The 21,967-nt window shown below is 48.4% G+C and overlaps 3 long non-coding RNA genes across 11 annotated transcripts in view; 2 read left to right on the forward strand and 1 right to left on the reverse strand.

The window, feature by feature from the left end:
* Nucleotides 1-21,967, forward strand: part of LOC105496355 (uncharacterized) — a 382,416-nt gene that overhangs the window by 331,558 nt on the left and 28,891 nt on the right. For 7 of the 9 annotated variants that reach the window (XR_011613349.1, XR_011613348.1, XR_011613352.1 and 4 more), the window contains exon 7: nt 19,834-20,032. This is a non-coding gene — a long non-coding RNA (uncharacterized lncRNA). The remainder of the gene's footprint in view (nt 1-19,833; nt 20,033-21,967) is intronic. The other 2 variants (XR_011613345.1, XR_011613346.1) reach the window with 1 other exon arrangement.
* LOC139358457 (uncharacterized) lies at nt 483-8,878 on the forward strand. Its single transcript, XR_011613353.1, has 4 exons — nt 483-1,057; nt 1,337-1,394; nt 4,499-4,635; nt 7,150-8,878. It is a non-coding gene; the product is annotated as an uncharacterized lncRNA (long non-coding RNA).
* Nucleotides 11,665-14,440, reverse strand: LOC139358459 (uncharacterized). The gene is made up of 3 exons (XR_011613355.1): nt 14,403-14,440; nt 12,379-12,539; nt 11,665-11,798 (listed from the first exon to the last, which is right to left on the reverse strand). It is a non-coding gene; the product is annotated as an uncharacterized lncRNA (long non-coding RNA).

Genomic DNA, 21,967 nt, shown 5'->3' on the forward strand with positions numbered 1-21,967 from the left:
AGTGCAGACTTGCCTCCTGCCTTGGGAACTACTTTATGGAACCCTGAGACCCAGGGCTTGGATCCCTAACTTAGTGACAGCACAGCCAGCTTTTGGTGTCCGTGTTTCTGTGAATCTGTGTGGGTTAAGTTCATCCTGGCATGCATATGTGTGTGTGCAAATGGGCTCATGGAAGAGTGTGTGTGAACATGCATATGCAGCCACAGAAAAGCAGTGTGCCTCAGTGGTTAAGATGGGGGGACTGAAGTCATGCTGCCTGGGTTTGACCATCACCTCTGCACTTACTGGCCCCAAGACCTCACACGTATTATATTACCTCTCATGGTTTCAAATTTTACATCCTGTGAATGCAACTATACTACTGTCAGGTGTTAAAGCTCTTGTGAGAATTAAATGAGATAATGCAAATAAAGTGCTTAGCACAGTTTCTCATGCATAGTAAATGCTCAAATAGTGATTGCCATTTTCATTGTGTTGTAAATATAACATAGGCATTGTGAAGAAAAGTGCAGACTCTGAAACTTGAGTGTTATCTCTAATACACTCTATTTGTGTGAACTCGGACAAATTACTTAACCATCCATGTCTCAGTCTCTTCATCTGTAAAATGGGGATAATACTTGTGCCTACTCCATAGGATTATTATGTCATAAAGTGCTTAGAACAGTGTCTGGTGGATACATGGGGCTCTGCTATTATTGCCGTCATGATCACCATCATTGCCACCACCTACCTTCTCCTTCCTCTTCCTCTTCCTCTTCTTCTTCTTCTCCTTCTCCTTCTTCTTTCTTCTTTCTTCTTTCTTCTTCTCTGCCATAATCATGACCTTGCCAGCCATGATTGGTGCCCACTTACTCCTCTAGAGGACAATCTGCTGGTGAGGAGATCTCTAAGGCACTTGGTCCATGCTTAGATCTTAGAGAAGGGCCCAGTGAAGTTCCCAAGTGTCATCTAGGATAGCATGTAGCCTTGAGTTCAAGTCCTGCCCTGCTGCTTTAGGCCCTCTTTGCACAAAGTGCAGTCAGCAACAGCTGTTCTTCTCAAGGCACTCTGAATGGTGAGTGAGGAGACAGCTCCTGACCCACATTCTGCCTTCTGGTAATGATACTTGGCTCCATCCCCTGCCAGGAGAGGTGCAAGAGCTCAGCTGGTCCAGCCGCCTGGGCCCTCAGCGCTCACTGCTCACTGTTGTCCACTCTTGCCTCCTTGTAAAGGGTATTCATCCAGCCCTTAGGAGAGCAGAGGCTAACCTTCCTTGGACCCAGGCAGGAGGTTCTTACTGGCGGCGGGGTGGGGTCCTCACTTTGGCATATTAGCAAGACTCTGGCTTCTGCAGATTGACAGTCCTGGCCTGAAATTCTGGCTCCATCCCCTGAATGGCCAGGGGAGTCCAGGTAATCTCTCTAAGCCTCACTTCCTGCATATGTAACATGCATAGAATCATGGTAATCTGGTAAAGTGGTAAATGAGAAATGAAGGGTGAATGAGAAAATGCACATAAAGCATAAACACAGTGCCTGGCACAGAGGGGGTGCTCATCAGCAAATACCGCCCTCTCTCTACCTTCCTCTCCTACATCCTCCCCATCCTAGGGGAGTTCCATGGGACAGGAGATGGCGAGAAGCTTGAAGGGGACAAAGAGGCTCAGACATGCTTTCCAAAAAGCAGGGACAAGTGTGGGTTCCTCTGAGGGTGAGGTTGAGGATGGGCCAGGCCTGAGCCCAAGGTCTGTTGAGGCCTGTCCCTCTCTCCAGGGTGTGTGCTCACCAGGCCCTTCCTGGTGTCCCTGGGATCCAAGAGGGTCATGGACAGGTATATGGGCCACTACCAAAGAGTTTGAAAGTGAAGCGTATATGTAAGTTACTAAGAACATGCTCAGCTTCAGGCACAAATCCACTCATTCACTCACCAAGCACTCGGCACCCAGTCCATGCTCAGCCCTTCTGCACTCCTGACTGCTGATTTCTCGTTCAACCCAACCGTAACTCCATGTGACTGTGAGTGGGGGCTTCCAGAGCCTGGGAGGTTGGCCAAGTCCTCCTGCTAAGTGGCTGAGCTAGGATTTGAACTGAGATCTGTCTCACCACAAGGCATATGGTGCTGGCTCCAGAGTCTCTGTCTCCCTGGAGTCTGGCATCTGTTTGAACCTTTATGGAAACTCAGGGTGTAGGGTCAGGAGGGTGGATAAAGGACTTGGAGTGGGAGCCAAGAGGAGGATAAGAGCTGGTGGGGTGGATGGAGCAGGCTTAGGAGAGGAGGCAGCCTTTGTGTTTGTCATCAACTAAGACAGATGGAGCTGGAGGACAGGGCTCTCACTGGAGGAATCAGCCTGGGTGGAAAGCTTACAGGTGGCAATGGAGGGAGTTTCCAGAACAGGAAGTGGGCCCCGTGTGGCTGGGGAATGAGGTGCTAGATAGCTGGAACTGAGAAGCAGAGGCTGTACACAAGTCCTAAGGGACCTTGAGTGCCAGGGAAAGGAGCCTGGGTATCCCCCTGCAGGAATGGAATGTTGCTGCCATATTTCTGCTGTATGACCCAGCCCATGGCCACAGTTGTTTGGAGCAAATTGGGCCAAAAGCCTCATAATTCCTGGGAAATTGGTGTTTGGATTCCGGGTACTGGTCAGAGCGTGGTGGGAGCTTGAATGGGAAAGGGTGAGAACAGGAAGCCAGGAAGCCTCACCCAGGCCTTGTGCATAAGGAGCCACAGAAAGGCTCTCTGCAGAGAGGGAGGGGCAAAGCAGACATGTAGAGAATGCAGAAGAGGTTGGAGATGGCTTAATGAAGCTCTGTAATAGAGTGGGCCAAAGCACATTTAAAATTAGTTTAAAAAGACCCCCCAAACAGAAAATAAAAACAAAAGGCAGAAAATAAAAGCAAGGTAGATGAGTCAGATTGAACTAGAGGTGACATGATGACAAAAAAATCTGTGTTGAAATGGGCCAAGAGTTGATGCTGAGCCTCCTAGTGGCCAATGGGAAGAGGGGAAAAAGATCAACCGTTAAGACCCATGGTTTTCTCAAGGTAAAGCAAACTCACTGCTCAGCAGAGATGTAAGCATTGCTGGTTCTGGGCTGGAAAGAAATTTCTGGGGTGGCTTGTCAAATACCTGGGCAGATTTTTGGTCAGAGGGCACACGGGTAGAAGTGGCAGAATTTACTCTGGGAATCAGAAGACTAGATTCTGGTTCCAACATCATACATGAACTTGGGAGATTGCTTAGCCTGTCTGAGACTTAGTTTCCTCTATTGTAACCTAGAGGCACATGCTGTAGAGGGCCATGAAGGTGATCTGACACATGCGATGAAGTAGCAGGGACACAGCAGCTAGACAGTAAGGCTAGCCCGCTTTACTCCCTCCCTCCAAAAGCTGCCTCTCTTTAATTAAACATTTATTTCTCTTTTGCCCTCTCCTGCCTTGGGCCAGCTCCTCCTAAGGTCTACCCACTGATCCTGGAACCAGGACACAGCCAGGTGGCTGCTGGCATGGTGCCTCCGCAAATCAGCAGGGCCCATAGCTCCCTGCTGGGCCTGTGTCCACAGCTGACTGCTCTGCAGAACCAGGCTCTGCCAGCCTGCAATCTCCCAGAGCCTCCTCTGTGCCCAGTCCTGGGCAGGGCTGAGAACTCTGCCCCCTAACCCAGCCCAGCCCCCATCATGTGCTCCCTTAGCACCATGTACATCTCTTTCCTGCACAAATCCCAGGAATAGATGAATAGATAATAATTGTCTGTGCTAGAACACACGTTTCACAGGGCAGGGATGTATGGGGGTGCCTGGTCAGCACTTGCAGCAGAATAGGTGCTGTATGTTGTTGGAATGAATGAATGGATGAATGGAATGAATTGAATCAAGTTTTGTTATGGCTGGTCCTGTGGGTCAGGAGATCACTGTTTCCATTTTGTAGTTAAGAAACTTCATTTCCACCTCTTTACCAATTTCTACTTGCCCTTCAGGCTACTACCAAAATGTTATTCCCTTAGGAAGGCGAGGACTAAAGCTTCACATTGGGTCAGCTACTCCCCACCTCCACCATTGTTAAACCCCCACGTTTCCAAGGCTTGCTCTGATTCCCTTGTTGATATATTCATCTCCTGGGCACTGCTAATTTGGATTTACAACCTCTTAACTTCTAACACCACCACTTACATATGTGCAGGGCCCAGTGCAAAATGGAAACAAAATAAAATTTTTGTTTAAAAATTATTAAGACATTCAAGGTGGCAAAAGCAGAGCATTAAACCGGGCATTGCCCTTTCTAACTGGAGAGTTCTGTGTGACTATGCAGGTCGCATGCCCGTGAAGCTGGTCCTGTCTCTGTGGCAGCATGGATATTGTAGGTCTGGTTTACTGCCGCCTCCTCCTGGCCCAAGCCTCATGCGGTGCCTACTTCTCATGCACATCTCATTTAAACATCAAATGAATCAATGAAGGAAAGAAGATGCAAAAATAGAAGTTAAATAACCTCTGCAAAAGGGAATTATCTTTCTTCCCTCATAGGTAGGCAGTGATGACTCTGAGCCTTGGGTCCACTGGATCATGTTACACATGTACTGAATCATCTGGGACCACATATCCAGGTGGCTAGAGGACAGAAGTCAGCCCTGCGTGGGGCAGAGTGAGGCCGACCTGATAAGGTCAGTGGACTCTGTTCTCTCCAGGCAGCCAGCAGGCCTCCTATGACGTACTTCTATCTGGCTGGAGCCCAGGGAGTGGGGATAGGCTGTGGCCTTCCTCTTCTTCATAAACCCTATTTAGTGAGCACCTACCATGTATCAGGTCCCGCAACAGGCACTTTGCATGCATTATCTTTTATCTGACTTCATGTTGCAGAGGGGAAAGTCAAGGGTCAGAAAGTAACAATGCCATGTCCAGGGTCAGTCAGCTGGTCAGGGGCAGTCAGCTGTGGAAGCCGGATCTGCCATGGCCTAGACTGGGGCTTGCGGAGAACAAATAATGTGCACTGAAAGGGGGATTTGTGCACAGAGCTCTGTGTGTGTTGCTTGTGCATGTGTGCAGGACTCCAGAAAACATCCCGTGCTTTGGCTTTAGATGCTGCTGACTTTCTCTGGGGCCCGAGCAGCAACTCTCCAGGCAGACCTGCTGTGTCCCTGGGGCTAGCGGGAGCACAGATTTCCCACCAGCCTTGACTCCAGTCAGTATCAGGAATACCCAGTGGTATTGAAACTGTAAGACAAACATTGCTGATTTTCCTGGTGTAACGTTTTTACACAAACTTTTGTCATATATTTCCTTTTTTGTCTTTGTTTTTTTCTGATTAAGGAATAGTTTTTTAAGCTTAAATTTGCACTAAGACTTTTGGGATACTTGTATAACCTTGTTTTAAAAAATTAAGAAAATGTACAATGTAAACAGAAAAAAAAAAGACTCAGAGTCCTGAAACTCTTTGCTTCCACTACAAAGCCATCATGAACTTGTATGTGCACATACACCATGTGCACACACACCACACACACTATTACACACACCACACACATGCACATATATACCCCCCACATGCACACACACAGCACAGAAACAGACACCATGGATACAATCCACATACACCACACACACTCTCACATACACCATCCCCCTCACACACACATATATGCACACACACACCACACACACACTATTACATACACCACACACATGCACATATACACCCCCACATGCACACACACACCACAGAAACAGACACTGTGTATACAATCCACATACACCACACACACTCTCACATACATCATCCCCCTCACATACACATATATGCACACACACACCATGTGCACACACTACACACAATTACACATACCACACACATGCACATATACACCCCCCCCATGCACACACACACCACAGAAACAGACATCATGTATATAATCCACATACACCACACACACTCTCACATACACCATCCCCCTCACACACACATATATGCACACACACCATGTGTACACCACACACACCACACACATGCACACATACACCCCCCACATGCCCACATGCACACACACAGCATGGAAACAGATACCATGGATACAATCCACGTATACCACATACACTCTCACATACACCATCCCCCTCAAGCACACGTATTTGCACACACACCATATGCACACACTATTACACACACCACACACATGCAAATGTACCGCATACACACACTAAACACATGCACACACACAATGACACACCACACATGCACACACACACCACACACGCCACATGCACATACACACTATACACATGCACCACATACATATGCCACACACACCACACATATACACACATATATGCACACATATACACCACAGATGCACATACATACCGGATATGCACACACACACCCCACATGCACACACACACCCCACATGCATACACACAAACACGCGGCACCTGCATACCCACACATACCACATTTTTTTCACTCTCTTTTCAAAGACAATGGAGGTTAAAAGCCAATTGCCTGCTTTGAAAACCGGAATTTGAATGTTTTTACACGGAGCTGAGGCTGTGCAGTTTGACACAGGCCTCACTTCTCCCTGGAGCCTCACATCTGTCCACTTGCTACCTCGTGACTTGAAAACATTTGCATTTTAAAACTTGGCAAGATGGATACTTTAAAAAAAATGGGTCCACCCATACTTGGTGCTATGACACTCACTTTTTTCTTTTGCTTAACAATGTGTTTGGGACATCTTGTCTGTACAAAGTCTGACCTAATGCTTTTTCGTAGCTGCTCGGTGTTCTGAGAATTTGCAATGTGAAACGTTGCCCTTTATAATACGACAGCAGTGGGCATCTCTGGATTAGGAAGTGTAAAACAGGAGACTTCAAAGACATGCCTTGCTTAGGCAGTGCACCGTGGTCAGGCTCGCAGAACTGAGGGGAGCTGTGTGCGCTGGCTTTAACTTTCAGGTGAACCTGGCTTGGAGGCTCTGGGCCCTCAGGAAGGGGCACGGGGCTGGGTTCTGCATGCTGGGACGCCCTCTCTTACACACTGATTTCCACTCTTCTGCTCCCACATCCACTCTCTTTCCTACCCACAATACAGTCCCCCACCAGAACCTAGTCACAGTCCCCGATACCAGTTCGGGCTTCCCTGCCACACACCTGACTGCTGTGGCAATTGTGCATCTGACCTCCAGGTTGTGGAGAGGGCAGACTGAAACACTTACTGAGCCCCTGCTACGTGCCCCGCTGTCCTAGGAGCCTCGTGTGTTGTTGCCCGTGGTCCTCAGAAGGTTTACAGACAAGGAATCTTGGAGGCTTAGACAGGGAGCCGCTTCTGCACAGACACACGGCGGGTCAGTGGCAGAGCCTGGTCCACACCTTGCTGCCCTTTTGGATCTGGGAGAAGTTGCCCAAACCTGGCCAGGTGGGGGGCCTGGGACCCTTAGTGGGGCTGTAGCTTGTCCATCATGGGTCCAGCTGTCTCCAGCCTCTTTCAGCGCCCAGAGCCCCAGAAGAGACGCTCACTGATGCGATTCCACCACAACAAATTGAGAGCCACGAGGGCCTGTTTCCATCATCCCCCTGGGCTACAGGCAGAATAATGGCCTTCCAAAGACATCCACATCCTAATCCCTGGAACCTGTGAATGTGTTGCCTTATTGTGGCAAACAAGGACTTTGCGGATATGATGAAAGTCAATGACTTTGAGATGCGAAAGATTGCATGGTTTATTTGGGTGGAACAAATGTCATCAACCTGGTTCTCAAAAGTGGAGAACTGTCCCAGGTGTGGTCAAAGGGAGATGTGGCCAGGGAAGCCAGGTTAGAGAAATGCAACAGTGCTGGCTTTGAAGATGGAGGAAGGGAGGCACGAACCAAGGAACACAGGCGGTCTCTATAAGCTGGAAACGGCAAGGAAATGAATTCTCCCCTACAGCCTCCAGAACTGAATGTTGCACCAATGACACCGTGAATTTAACCCAGTAAGACCTGTGCCAAATATCCAACCTATAGAATTGTAATGAAAGCTATAGTAGAGAGCTACCATTTATCCAGAAAGATCCATTTGTTCATCCACGGGGTCCTTCTCCAATCATACCACACACATGTACATGAATACAATTAGTGCTGCTAGTGAACTTGGAATGAGTGTTTATGGGGTCAGGCATGTTTCTAAGTAATAATCATGGTCATGATAATATTATTAATATGAATTCTATTAATACAGATACTAATGATAGTAATGATGTTGAACACTTCAGTCATGTCTACCACCTGCCTTCTGCTAAGCGCTATGCATTCATTAAATCATTCAATCCTTATAGCCATGCTAGGAGCCAGGTTACTCTTCCTTTACCCATTTTACGTCTACTCATTTTACAGGTGGGGAAATCAAGACACAGAGAGGTTAAGTAACTTGCCCAGGGTCACACAGCTAAGAAGAAGTGGAGCTGGGATTTGAACAAAAGGCATCTGGGTTACATTTACTTACTCATACAGTTTCAGACATGCATCCCTTTACATTCACACTCACAATCGCATACACACATTTCATGCTGTTCCAACCAGCCTCCCTTCCCAGACTCTGCTCCCCTCCCCCGCCTTCCCCCCAACAACCCCTATCACTGGCTAAGGGGCACGAAGCACCAGGTAGATAAAACAGTCTGGAATCCCTGGCTCTGAAAGGGGTTTTCTAAGACAGGTCATGTCAAAGCTTCAAACAATGTATCTGTCAGGAAAAAAAGTTGCTATTTTTTTCCCTGGATTTTACATTTCCTTTTATGAAACTTCACTCATTTCAACCAGATGATTGGTTCTATGTGTAATTAAACGTGAGTCAATGTGTCAGGCTTGGCAGAATTCTTTAGACCTGTCAGCTTACCGAAGAGGGAGGAACACTTTGGGATGTCCTGTCCCTGGACTGTGGTAGGGTCTGAAGTGCAGTCCCCTTGTCCAGAACAGCCTGCCCTGCCCCCCACCCCCACCCCCACCCCCAGGGCCCCATGCTGGGCTGGCTGGGCAGGCCAGCAGACTGCAGAGGTAATTGGTGCTTTCAGACACCCCAGGAGTCGCTGCCCCACCTCCTTACCTGCCTCTAGGGCAGGGCCAGGCCAGGCCATTGGGTCCTCTGGGACCGGTTGGGCCGGTTTGGAGGCGGTTATTACCAGGGCTCTCTGGGAAGAGATGGAGACCCAGAGGAGGAGGAGGGAGGGGATGGAGGAAGGGGTGATGGGGATGCGGAGGATGGAGGTGGGGGGAGTGTGGGGTGGGATAGGAATTGGGTAGGAATGGAGAGGACAGAAAACCATTTTGGGAAGCTCCCCCTAAATCACCAGCAGCCCACAAGATGGGAGTTGAGCCCCGCCCTGCTTCTGAGGCTTTCCATTCAGTCCAGTCTGGGGTGTGGGGGACCCTAATTGAGTCTGAGATGCCTTGCGAGGAGGAGGTAAGTGGGGCATGGAGTCCACTCCATGGGGATCCTGAGAAGTGATGAGCCTGCCTACACAGCCAGTTACCTGGGCAATCTGGCTGAACACAGTCACCCGCCTTCCTGTTTCCAGCCACTTTGGACCTAATTACCAAATAATTAAAGCCCAAGTCATTTTCCACTATTATTCTCCATTGTCCAATTTCATTTATCAACCCCCAGCTGCCTTCTTCTGACCCACTTAATTCTTTCCTCTCCCTCCCTTTTCTTTCCTTTCAATACACATCACACAGCTGGCCCTGTGCTGGGGCTCACGGCCCAGGGGCCAGCGCTCAGCCTGCCTGGTCAAGGCACTCACAGAAGGCATCTCAGGGGAGGGGATGTTTGAGCTGAAAGATGAATGAATGTGGAGAGATGGTGACCACATGGGGTCAGCACAGGGAATATCCACTGAGTTCTCACTCCACGCCTGTCACGCCTCATATCTCTTCTCAGGGAATTTCCGTGAAAACAGTATGAAGTAGGCCTGGTGGCTCCAGTTTTACGGTTGAGGAAATCAGTGTTCAGAGAGAGGGGATGACGTGCCCAAGGTGACAAAAAGGACCCAGGGACAGTGGTGGGATTCAGATCCCTGTAGGGCTGACTCAAGACCCCATTGCCCAATCCACTGGAGATTCCTCCACTGGGAAGGGTGTTCCGGGCTGGGGGAACTGAATGCACCAAGGCACAGGAGGGTGAAACGTGCGGGAGTTTCGGGAAGCTCTAGCGGTTCTGGACAGTTGGAGTATGCCTGCTCCCCTGTGGGAGAGCAGTGTGTGTGGGAGCCATTGCAGGGTAGAGGCCAGACTAAGACAGGCCTTGACAGCCAGACTAGAGAGTTTGGGCTTTGTCCAAGAGGCACCAGGGAGTTTAACCTGGGAGCACTGCAGGCTTGAGAGGCAGGATGCCTGGTGCTTGGAGGCAGACAGGCAGAGTTTGAATCCTGACGTAGCCTGTCTTACACACTTATGGCTGCTTGACCATCGGCAAGTCTCTTGATCTCATATTGCTCCCCCTGAGGCGATAATAGCACCTACTTCCTGGAGTTGTCCTGACCATGGAAGAAGTTGGTGTTCAGCACAGAGCCTGGCATACAGTAAGGCCTGACAGCTATTCTTGTTTTCTTTCAGAAAGCTGACAACAGGGGCTGGTATGGGGAGTTGTCAGGAAGCCCCAGGAAGGGTGGTTTTGACTTCCAGAAGAGAGATACCAAGGCCTCTGGAGGCTGAGATGGGGAGACTTCTACAGCTCAGGGTGACAGTGGGCCTACAGGTTCCGAGAGGCTGGGCTGGGGACAGTTGTCCTCCAATCCCTGTGCCCAGTCTTCTTGCCAGGAGTGATGGGGGGAAAGACAGAGATACCAAAGGTCATCCGTGGGGACCCCTCTCTTCCCAGGGAGCAGATGTCAGTTGCTGGAGCCTGACAGTTCCAGGAGGAGGGCAGAGAGCAGCTGGAGCCTCTGTTCACCTCCAGTGCTGGGGGAGCGGCAGAGCTGGTGCTTCAGGCAGGCTGGATATTCCTGCCCTTGCTCTGTGTGCACTAATTTAGCCTGGTCTGAGTCTCATGGCTGCTGGGCCTTTCCTGTCTCTGCCTGTTCAGTTGAAGAGGTGGAGATGTCTCAAAAAGTGCCATGGTGACTGGGCGTGGTGGCTCACACTCGTAATCTCAGCACTTCGGGAGTTCAAGGCGGGTGGATCACGTGAGGCCAGTAGTTCAAGACCAGCCTGGCCAACGTGGTGAAACCCTGTCTCTACAAAAATGCAGAAAAATTAGCCGGGCATAGTGGTACGTGCCTGGAATCCCAGCTACTCAGGAGGCTGAGGCAGGAGAATTGCTTGAACCCGGGAGGCAGAGGTTGCAGTAAGCCGAGATCACTCCACTGTACTCCAACCTAGGCAACAGAGCAAGATTCTGTCCTTCCTCCATAAAAACCAAAGAAGTGCCATGATCAGGAGGCTGTCCTCCTGCAGGGGTCCCTGGCATGTGCCACAGGAGCACCCCCGACCCACTGGGTAGCTCCGGAGGGCTGCATCCTCACAGAATGGCTCTGGTTAGTTTGACAGGGGACTGACTGCTTTCTTAATACAGAGATCACACCCATGAAGCACCTTTGACCACGGCCAACTTCACCAGCAGGCACAGTAGGCACTGTTCCTACAGCCTGCAATATTTCAGGGGTCCATGGCATTGTTTTTATTTCTTTAAAATCAGCAGAAAAAAATGTTAATATAATGCATCCTGGATTATGTTCCTCTTTATTTTAATAGCCATAAATTAGAATTGTTAACATATTTCTATGGAGAAAGGGGTACATAAAAACAAAAGTTGCAGGGGCCCATAAAATTCATATGCAGCCTGGTCTTTGCACGTCCTTCTCCTGCAGGACAAGATCCCAAGAGACAAATAACTCAGGTGTTAGACTCACATGGAACTGGGTTCAAGCCCTGATTCTACTACTTACAAGCTTTGTGACCCTGGCTAAGCCACTTAACCTCTCTGAGCCTCTGTTTCCTCATCTGCAAAATGAGATAAACAATGAATGAAAGGCCTTTAGCAAGGGTGCCCCTGAGCACATAAAAAGGATCCAAAGCACCAAAGCTGTCAAAAGGCTATCAAAGCCATCAAGAAAGTCCATCAGCCTGGTGGTCAAGACCATTCGCTTTATAGATATTTCCTGAGCACCGGCTACAGGTCAAGCTGTATGCTGGGTACTCTTGTCATTTGCTCCCTGCCTGTTCCTCTCTCTGCAGACCCTGGTCCCCACCCCACCTATATCTGTATCTTCATCACCCCACTCACCATTTCTGTCTTACAAAGACCCTAAGATTCTCTGTCTAATTTCGCTTTCCCTTCTTTATCTTCACCTCCTTGCTTGCCACTGGATCCTTGGAATCTTCTCCCTGACCTGGGCAGGCAGCCCTACCTAATCTAATGGAGATCAGCTATCATCTTCTTACCTTTTTCTCACTGCAGAGGGATCTGCCCAAACTCTGTTCACCTGCACCGCCACATCCCAGTGAGTCCCAATTGGACACAAGACCGACCTCTTCCTTCTCCTCTGCAGAACCACATCCAAATTCAGCCCTGAAGTTGTCTTCTTTAACTTTTCCCCAACAATCTGCAGAAACATGGGTCAGGTAACCTCCCATTTGAAATGTTGACAACCTCAGCTTCCTAATACAATAAAAGCCTGCTTTCTATCTTTTTCCTGCCAAAGGCATCATGAATGATTGATTGATTGATTTAAAGAAATTAAAACATGTCACATAATTTTATAAGCAACTTAACCACCCGTATTGGAGCCTGGATACCTGACGTAAAGATTCCAGCTTTATTTTATTTTATTTTATTTATTTATTTGAGATGGAGTTTTACTCTTGTTGCTCAGGCTGGAGTACAATGGCACTATCTTGGCTCACTGCAACCTCCAGCTCCTGGGTTCAAGAGATTCTCCTGCCTCAGCCTCCAGAGTAGCTAAGATTACAGGCACGTGCTTCCATGCCCTAATTTTGCATTTTTAGTAGAGATGGGGTTTCCCCATGTTGGTCAGGCTGGTCTCAAACTCCTGATCTCAGGTGATCCACCTGCCTCCGCCTCCCAAAGTGCTGGGATTACAGGAGTGAGCCACTGCACCTGGCAGATTCCAGCTTTAAATATGGAAATATATATTTTTCAATACCAAAATCAATATAAGATATGAAAAAGATGAATAAAGAGCAGAAACAACTTTTTTCCCTTTTAAATGGGAGAACTTGTTTAAGAACTTGTTTCTGGAGCTGAAGATTTTTCATGGTTTTATCTATGACTTAAAATAGGAGAAAAAACACAAAAAGTAGGTATACAAAAGTAACCATGAATGCAGTCAAGGGCACTAGGTCAACGGGTTGGAAGTTGACCCTTCCCCTTGACATGTGTACAGCCAAATCTAGAACCCTCCCCTCATTCTTATCTGCTCTCAGGCACTCAGAGCCCTCTAGACCCTGGTCCAATTCATCAGCAGCTTCTTCTCAACTTGCACTTCACACCTGCTCCACTTGATGAACCCCATATTCTTCCTTCCCAAGACAAAGCTCTTTTCCCTCCCTGCTCTACCTGCTCCTCCTGGAACAGCCTCACTCCCTGGTCCTCTTGAATATAAGTCCCCTGAGGACAAAAATCTTACATCCTCACTGATGGATCCCAAACTCCTAGAACAGTGCCAGGCATACGATAGATGGTTATTAAATATTTGGAGACTGAATGGCCAACCCAGAAAACTCCTATGTAAGCTTCAAAACCTCAATCAAATGGAGTCTGCTTTTTGTGCTACCCTCGGCCCCCTGGCAATGTCCGGCACTGTGGTTTCTGTTTCCACACTGCTTTGTGTTGACTCCTCTTAGTGCACATTTTACATGTCTGCAAATCAAGAGGCATCTCGGCCTCTGGAGCAGACAGACCCCGCTGCCAGTCCTGCTTCTGACACTTCATTTATTTATTCAACTCACTCGTTCCACAAAGATTTACTGGGCATCTACCTCTATTGTACCAACCATTGAGAATTAAATGGTGAGCAAAGGCAGATTAGCACCTGCTCCTCATGTACCTTCCCCCAGGCATGCCCATTAGCCTTGCAGTGCCTCTGTTTCCTCAGCTGTGACACAGGTAATGGCCTCTTCCTGAGAGGATTGTTGAGCAGATTAAATTGGGAGGTGCAATAAGGCACTCAGTGCATGGTAGGTGCTCAGTAGATTTTGCCCTGTGGAGACTGAGCTCCTCCTCAGTGCCAAGGAAGGATTCCCATTTCTTTCCTCTTTCCTTGGGCACAGAGGAGGTAGCGGTAGATGCTAGCTGGTAATGAGGATGGTGGAGATGCACTTGGTGCCTGTCTCTCTGTGGCTGTCTCTGGATACACACACCTAACACAGACACACAGACCCACACATGCATACAGAGAGAGAGAGACACAGAGAGAGAGAAAGAGTCAGATCCAGCCTGTCCTTACCACACTAGCTCTTCCAAGGCCCAGAACCATCCTTCACCTCTGAGTGGGCCAGTGCTAGGGCCAAACAAGAGTCTCTAGCACATTGGGACAAAAACCCAGGATTCCTAGGCCTGGGAAGGTGCAGGATTGACCTGGGGGCACAGTATGCCCCATCCCTGACCCAGGTGGCTAAGGCTCCAGAGATGGTACACTTTCACCCAATTTCTCAGTATCTCTGGGGACAGTGACGCAGAGCAGTTTAAAAAATTACCCCCCACCCTGCGATCCACCCCCGCACCTATGCCTCTGTCTGGCCATTCACACTCCAATGCATGACATGTGACCAGATGGCCACAGGCCCGCTCCCTTGAGCAAACAGCAGTGCACGTGAGCAGTGTCTGGCCTCAGGCTTGGACATGGCCAGCTGGCCACTCAGGACTCTTGCCCCACTCTGCAGGAGTGGAGGGGTAGATGGAGCACTGGGACATCTGGTTTCTAGCCCTAAGCTCAACCTCAAGGCAAGGTCTGGCGTGTATCCTTTTTTGTCTCTAGGTCTCCTCAGTTTCCCTATATGTATCAGGCAGGGTCTGGCTGGCTGGTTGGAGAAGTAAGCCTGAGAGCGTTTTTAGCCCCTGTGTTTTTCTATCATATTCTTGGGTTCAGGGCAGAAATAAATGTATGGGCCTTTCAGATTTAGATTCTGGGCACCTTGGGCACCTGCCATAGGCGATTCTCAGCAATTGCTGAGATCATCTCCAAACTTATTTCATTCTGAGTTTCAACCTCTCCAACCTGCTGTTTTCCTCAATTCCCTCTAAGACTTTTAATGTTCTTAGGAACCTTCCAGTTGCTGTGGAAGAGTTTGAAGAGATGAGGGTGGTGAGAACCCTCTGGACCAAAATGGAGCAGTGTCTCACATCTAGGAGTTGGGGTCGAGGCCTCGGGCGGTGTGGTTAGAGGGGCATGGTCGAATTCAAAGGGTGCAGATTACATAATTTTATTTGAAATTATTATATAATTTCATATTTGGAAAGATTTGAAAATGACAAACCTCAGAAAATAATGAGTGTCAAGGCTTTCTTTGCTGATTGGGACATTGCAGAAGATAGCTTGAAAGGGGCAACAGCTTAAAATTAACCTGAACCATTGAAATTGCTGGGTGATTTTTTTTTCTTAGGTCACACATGGTCAAATATTGCCGTTTCCTGTGTTTCACCTTAATATTTTGGGGTTATCAGAAGAGCACATGAGCAACTGAGAACTACGAGTGTTTTGTGAGGCGGGAACGCTTACATGTGGCAATGATTGGAGAAAGAGAAGGCAGCCAAGGAAACGGAGAAGAAACAGCCAGAGATGAGAAGGAAGCCAGGGGGCTCCAAGAAGCAGAGGTGGTCAGCTGGCCAGCAGTTTGGGACTGGGGCTGGATGGGGACCTAGGCTGGGATACCCCATCCATTTCTACCCGGCAGCCCTGTCCAGTGTCTCCTCTTACCACTCTGCCTCAGTGTCTTCGTTCCAGCCACACCAGATATCTGTTGTGTCCTCGAATGCCTCATGCATTCTCTCAACCCAGCCTCCCCTCTGGCTGTTCTCTCTTCCTGCAGTTCTTGTCTCTGCCCCTTCCACATCAGATGGGTACTGCCTCTGTTGTTCAGCCCTCTGATGGTCACCTTCTTAGGCCTGTCCTGCTCCCTTTACCAGACATGGTTAGATGACCCTAAGGCTGTGCGTCTCCATTTTTAACTTAAAATTTCTTATGTGATGTCTGTCTTCCCCACTGGACTATGAGCTCCTGTGGGCAAGGCTGGTGTCCATTTTGTTTATTGCCATATCTCCATGCCTAGCACAGTGCCTGGCATAAGGTAGCAATGCAATAACTACTAATAAACCAACAGATGGGACACCAAAATTATCAGGACGCTGAAGTCCAAGTCTCTAGCAAGCCTGGGCTCTTACTCAGCCAAAATATCTGGGTCAGATATGACTTTCTGAATGGTCCATGCAGAGCTTCTGACTTTGAAAATCAATGTGCATTTCCATCAACAAGTTGAGAGCATTGAGAAATGAGGAGCTGTAGGGTCAGATGGTGTTCTGATTATCTCTCTTTTGCTGCAGAGCAAACCACCCCACAACTTGCTGGCATAAAACAACACCCCTTTCAGTACACTCACAAGTTCAGTGGGTCAGAAATTAGGAAAGGTCACAGAAGAGACAGCTCATCTCTGCTTCATGACATCTGGGCACCTCACCTGGGATGACTCGAATGGCTGGGACTGGGGAATCCACTTTCGAGATGGCTTCTTCATTCTTCTTTCTGGTGCCTGGGTTGGGCTGGTTGAAGACGGGGCTCACATGCAACTGTCAGCTGGAACACCTACATATAGCTTCCAGCATTGTGGTCTCAGGTTAGTAGAGCATGAGAGTTTCTTAATAGCCATCTCCTGACTCTCAGTACAATTGCTCCATTAAATAAGGTAGATGCCTCATGGCATGTCATGATGTAGCCTAGGAAATCATATAGTGTCACTTCTGTACTCTATTGGTCAAAGCAGTCATAAGTCCCTCTGGTTTGAGGGGACAGATCATAGGCCCACATCCTACTAGGAATAGTGTCACAGGATTTATGGCTATGTTTTAAAATTGCCGTAGAAGGTTTATGCTGCTGTAGATCTCTGGGATCAGGCCTGTGAGCAGATGCTGAACTGCATGACCAAATACATTTTCCCCTCAACTCTTAGCATTAGAAAAGCACTTTAAAATCTTCCAAGTCACCAGGTGTGGTGGCTCACACCTGTAATCCCAGGATTTTGGGAGGCCGAGGTGGGTGGATCACCTGGGGTCAGGAGTTTGAGACTACCCTGGCTAATATGGTGAAACCCCGTCTCTCTAAAAATACAAAAAAATTAGCTAGACGTGGTAGCGCATGCCTGTTGTCCCAGCTACTCTGGAGGCTGAGGCAGGAGAATCGCTTGAACCTGGGAGGAGGAGGTTGCAGTGAGTGGAGATAGCACCATTGTATTTTGGCCTGGGCAACAAGAGCAAAACTCTCTCAAATAATAATAATAACAATAATAAATAAAAAAATTCTTCCAGGTAGAGGAGGAAGGAGACTTGTAGCTTTGTAGGCCTGGGTTCAAATCTTGCTTCTATCACTTCGTGTCCATGGGGTCTTGGGCAAGTCATTTAACTCATCTGAGTCTCAGTTTCCTTACCTGAATAGTGGAGGCAGCAGTGATGCCATAGTGAGGATTTGATGAACCAGTAAAGGAAGATCTGATGCCTGCTGAATGCTTATAACAGTTACCTTTGTGATCATCAATGCTCTTTCATGTAAAATGAGAATAAAAATAGAGACCTCACAAAAACTGTCCTCCTGGCTCTAGGCCATCTGTGAATAGGGGAAATTCAATTCTTGTTCTTGGGCCAGTCACTCGGCAAGAATCTGCAGACACAGAGATGAATGCAACAGCGCGGTCAGCCCTTGGATCTCCACATCTAGTGGACAGGGGAGGCATAGCGAGGCTGAGGGAGGTGGTAGGGGGCAGAGCATTAATTCCCGTGGAATGGTCATCAGTGCACTCATGGCATTCTTGATGGGGGTCTCTGGACCATGCCAAGGGGTCTTCTTTGGTCCATTCTTAGCCAACATATTTATCATGGACTCAGTTAAAGTCTGGCAAAGTCTTGCTGACTTTGTTGGAAAAGACCAAAGATGGGAAAAACCCAGTTTCATAAGACCTCATGTGAAAGAGACACGGCTATGACTTTTAGCCGGCTCCCAATATTTCCTACATTTTTTCAGTATTATGTTAAGAGCTTTTCATGTATCGTTCCATTTAATCATTCCAGTAGCTTTATGAGGTAGGTGCCTGTATTGTCTTCACTTTATGGGTAGACACTGAGACTCAGAGAAACCAAATGGTTTGCCCAGGGCCACATGCTGTGTTCCAGCTGCCAAAATGCTAATGCAACCCCCGACTGCATGAATAGAAGAAAGTGTCCTGAGCAGAGGATGAGACACGTTGTGTTCTGCACTGCCCAGATCACCCTCAGGGGTGGCTCTCATTTAATTCAGAGGTACTGGAGACCTTCCAGTGGAGGGAAAGAGTGAGACCTTGGAGACATAGGACCTCACAGTCATGTTCTGTGAGGGAACACGCGCCTGATGTGGGAGAGAGAAAGCTGACATCAGGACCACTCCTTCCTATTTCCAAGAGGCTGCTGTGGGGCAAAGAGAGCTCCATGTTTCCTGTGAGCATGGTCCTGTGTTAGCCATTTAGAGCTGTTTGAAAATCTATCTGGTTCCCTTGTGATGTAGTGAGCCTCCTGTCACTAGAGGTGTTCAAACAGGTTAGAAGTGCCATTGAAGGCAGGCCTGTAGTGGATGGGCTGCTGGACATGTGTAACGTCTCTAGCACAATGCCTGGCATAGGGTAGGTGCGTGCATCAGGGAACCCTTAAGGTTTAGGAGTAAACCTGGCTTCTCTTAAAGATCATCTTTTTTTTTTTTTTTTTTTTTTTTTTACATCCAGGCAGCTCCTTATATACTTAGGAGGTAAGAATCATTTTAATGATGACCAAACATATTACATACACAATTTCATTAGCATTTTGTAACAATGCTATTAATTGTGCCTACCTTATGGGGTTATTATAGTTGAGGAAACTATAGCACAGAGAGATTGAGCAACTTGCCCAAGGCCACACAGTAATTGGCAGATCTGGGATTTGAATCCAGGCCTCTGGCTTTCCCTACGGTTGTCCTTGCCCATGGATCTTCCAGGGGCAAGTTTGACCCTCGAAGTCTCTGGCCAACGTTTATGATAATGGAAGGTGTTCCAAGTTTCTTCTCATGGCTCTGCCTCTGGGATCTTTGGATTTACTAGCTGGAAAAGTGAGGACACGTGATAGAATCCCTCAACCAGTGGTTGGCTGGTGGACCCACCCCAAGCAGGACATAATTTTGATTCACCCAATGTGCCTATGTAGGGAATGCAGCCATAAACAAAATGGAAGAGATGCCTGTCTGCCTGAAGCTTATTTTCTTGTTGAAGAGACAGCAGGGAAGAGGCAACTGCAGTGTGGGCTGGTGGGGCTGTGAGTAGAGCAGATATCAGGGCCCCACTTATCTCCCTTTGGACCTCACTGTTGTAGTCCTGACTTACCCTTGACCACTTAGTCCCTGCCCAGGGCCTTTCTCTCCCTGCCCAAGTCCACTGTGCCTACACTTAAGGCAAGCTGGAAAATTGACGTCCATCGGGAATAGCTCCAACCAATGATTGATGGGACTGGTGGATTAATACCATGGCTCCTTCCCTCTAGGCTGAGGTAACTCGGAGCTGTGTGTTCTACACTGAACTCTTAGCTGAAGTTGCCCATGGTGGGAACTTGCCTGATAATATCCTTTATTGGCTGCCTTCCTGTCCCTGCCTCATTTCTCATTTCCCTGCCAGCAGATGCTGCGATCGCCTTCTAGATACACTACCTTCAATCTTCATTGTAGACTTGGCTTCTGGAGGGACCCAAATGACCGTGGCATAGGACAAAACTCAGGGGCTCTGTGAGCCTAGAAGAGGAGGCGCTGAGCCCGGCCAGGACAGAGGTCCACAGATGATCCCCGAAGGAAAAGAAGTCTAAATGGAGACCTCAAGGGTGAGTGGGAGTTAGTCGGCTAAAACGTGGTGAGCAGAGAGGGAAGAGGGACAAGTGTTCCAGCAGGGGGACTGGCATTTGAGGAAGCTCAGAGGCAAGGAAGGGTGGTGTGTCTGTGAATGGTGGATGGACCGTTACAGCTGGTCTGTGACAGTGGAGGGTGGGGGATTGTGAGAGATGAGGCAGACCCCAGACTTGGAGGCCACAGGGAATGATTTGTATTTTATTCTAAGAGTCCCCAGGGACAACTGAAAGATTGTTGGCAAAGAAGTGCCAGCCAGTGGGCCAGGTAAGAGGACCTGGGAGCTGGGAGGGTATCTGAGGAGGCCAGGCCCCACAGTGCCTCCTGGGTCTGCTTTCAAAGCCCCTCAGAGAGCAAGGAGAAAGAGGCCCTTCTGGGAAGATTCCTGGGTGCCTTTCAAGGAACTTCCTCTTGCTGCTAAGTCCCCCTAGCTGGAGCCCATAAAGCAGGGCACTGAAAGTAATTACAGGCTGGGAGAGGCCAGGGCAAGGACACTGGGGACGTGCAGGGGGCAGGGAGGCAGACAGGAGCCGTCATGCTGGCCTGGCTGCCAGGGAGGGAGTGTGCAGACACCAAAGCCCCCATAAAGTCGCCCAGAGTAGGCCCTTTTACAGGCATTCTGGGCTGGGGCATGACATCACCGGGAGCCAATCAGAGGCTCCCCCAAGCCCCTTTTTCTTCTCTGGGGCCTGTTTCTGTGGTTATTGAGGTACATTCTTGGTGAAGGGGGTGTTTTCTTTTGGAATGCTTGAACCCAATAGGTTTTGCAGCCACTGGCTCGGCCAGTCCTCCTTCAGGCAAAGTCAGCTAACCGTATGTTCCCTTTCAAGACAGAAGGGCCTCCCAGGGAGCCTGAATGGGCTGCTGGGAGTTCCCTTCAAGCCACAGCTTCAAACTTCTTTTAGTGAATCAACTTCTTTTAAACTACATCCATTTGAGAAAAATAATCAACATGAATTGAGAAACACAACAACAAACAGGCTATGGAGTAGAGTCGTGGATTTGAATCCTGGCTCCTCTCCTTACCACCTGTGTTATTCCTGGACAAGCCTCAGTTTTCCCATCTGTAAAATGGGGATGATACAATCCACTTTGCAGGGTTGTTGAGCACTGATTTTTTTTTTGATGGAGTTTTGTTCTTGTTGCCCAGGCTGGAGTGCAATGGCACAATCTCAGCTCACCGCAACCTCCACCTCCCAGGTTCAAGCGATTCTCCTGCTTCAGTCTCCCGAGTAGCTGAGATTACAGGCATGCACCACCACGCCTGGCTAATTCTTGTATTTTTAGTAGAGATGGGGTTTCACCATGTTGGCCAGGCTGGTCTCGAACTCCTGACCTCAGGTGATCTGCCTGCCTTGGCCTTCCAAAGTGCTGGGATTACACGCGTGAGCCACCGTGCCTGGCCCATGAGGACCAAATTTAATAGATGGGTATGAAGTGGTCAACTACCATCAGCCATTGTTTTGACAAATCCATTCTTCCTCACAGCACTGGACTTAAAGACTTAAAAAGGCTTGCCAGGCCTGTCTATTTCCCACACTATATTTATGGGTGAAGGATCTTAAGGAACATGGAAATGAGGCCCAGACAGGCTGAGGGTCTTGTGAAAGCTGCTGTGTCTAATTAGGCACTGTTTGTAGTTCTTTTGTGAAGCATGATCATTTGTTAGCTCCAGTTAAAAGAAATTATAAAACCATATATAGAACCCAACTGAAAGTTTAGAAAACAAGGGCAAAAACCTTCTCCATAAGGCTACCAGCCTGCCATTGCAAGTACAGTGACTTATATGTTAATATGTAGTTTGTACATGCTGGTCTTGATAATAAACTTGAAAGGTGAATACAGTATACACGTGCCTTTGCTTACTCCACCAATAGTACAGATTATCATGTTAATGACTCCCTATTATTTCA

Source organism: Macaca nemestrina, chromosome 15, assembly GCF_043159975.1.
Source record: "Macaca nemestrina isolate mMacNem1 chromosome 15, mMacNem.hap1, whole genome shotgun sequence".
Classification (NCBI taxonomy): domain Eukaryota; kingdom Metazoa; phylum Chordata; class Mammalia; order Primates; family Cercopithecidae; genus Macaca; species Macaca nemestrina.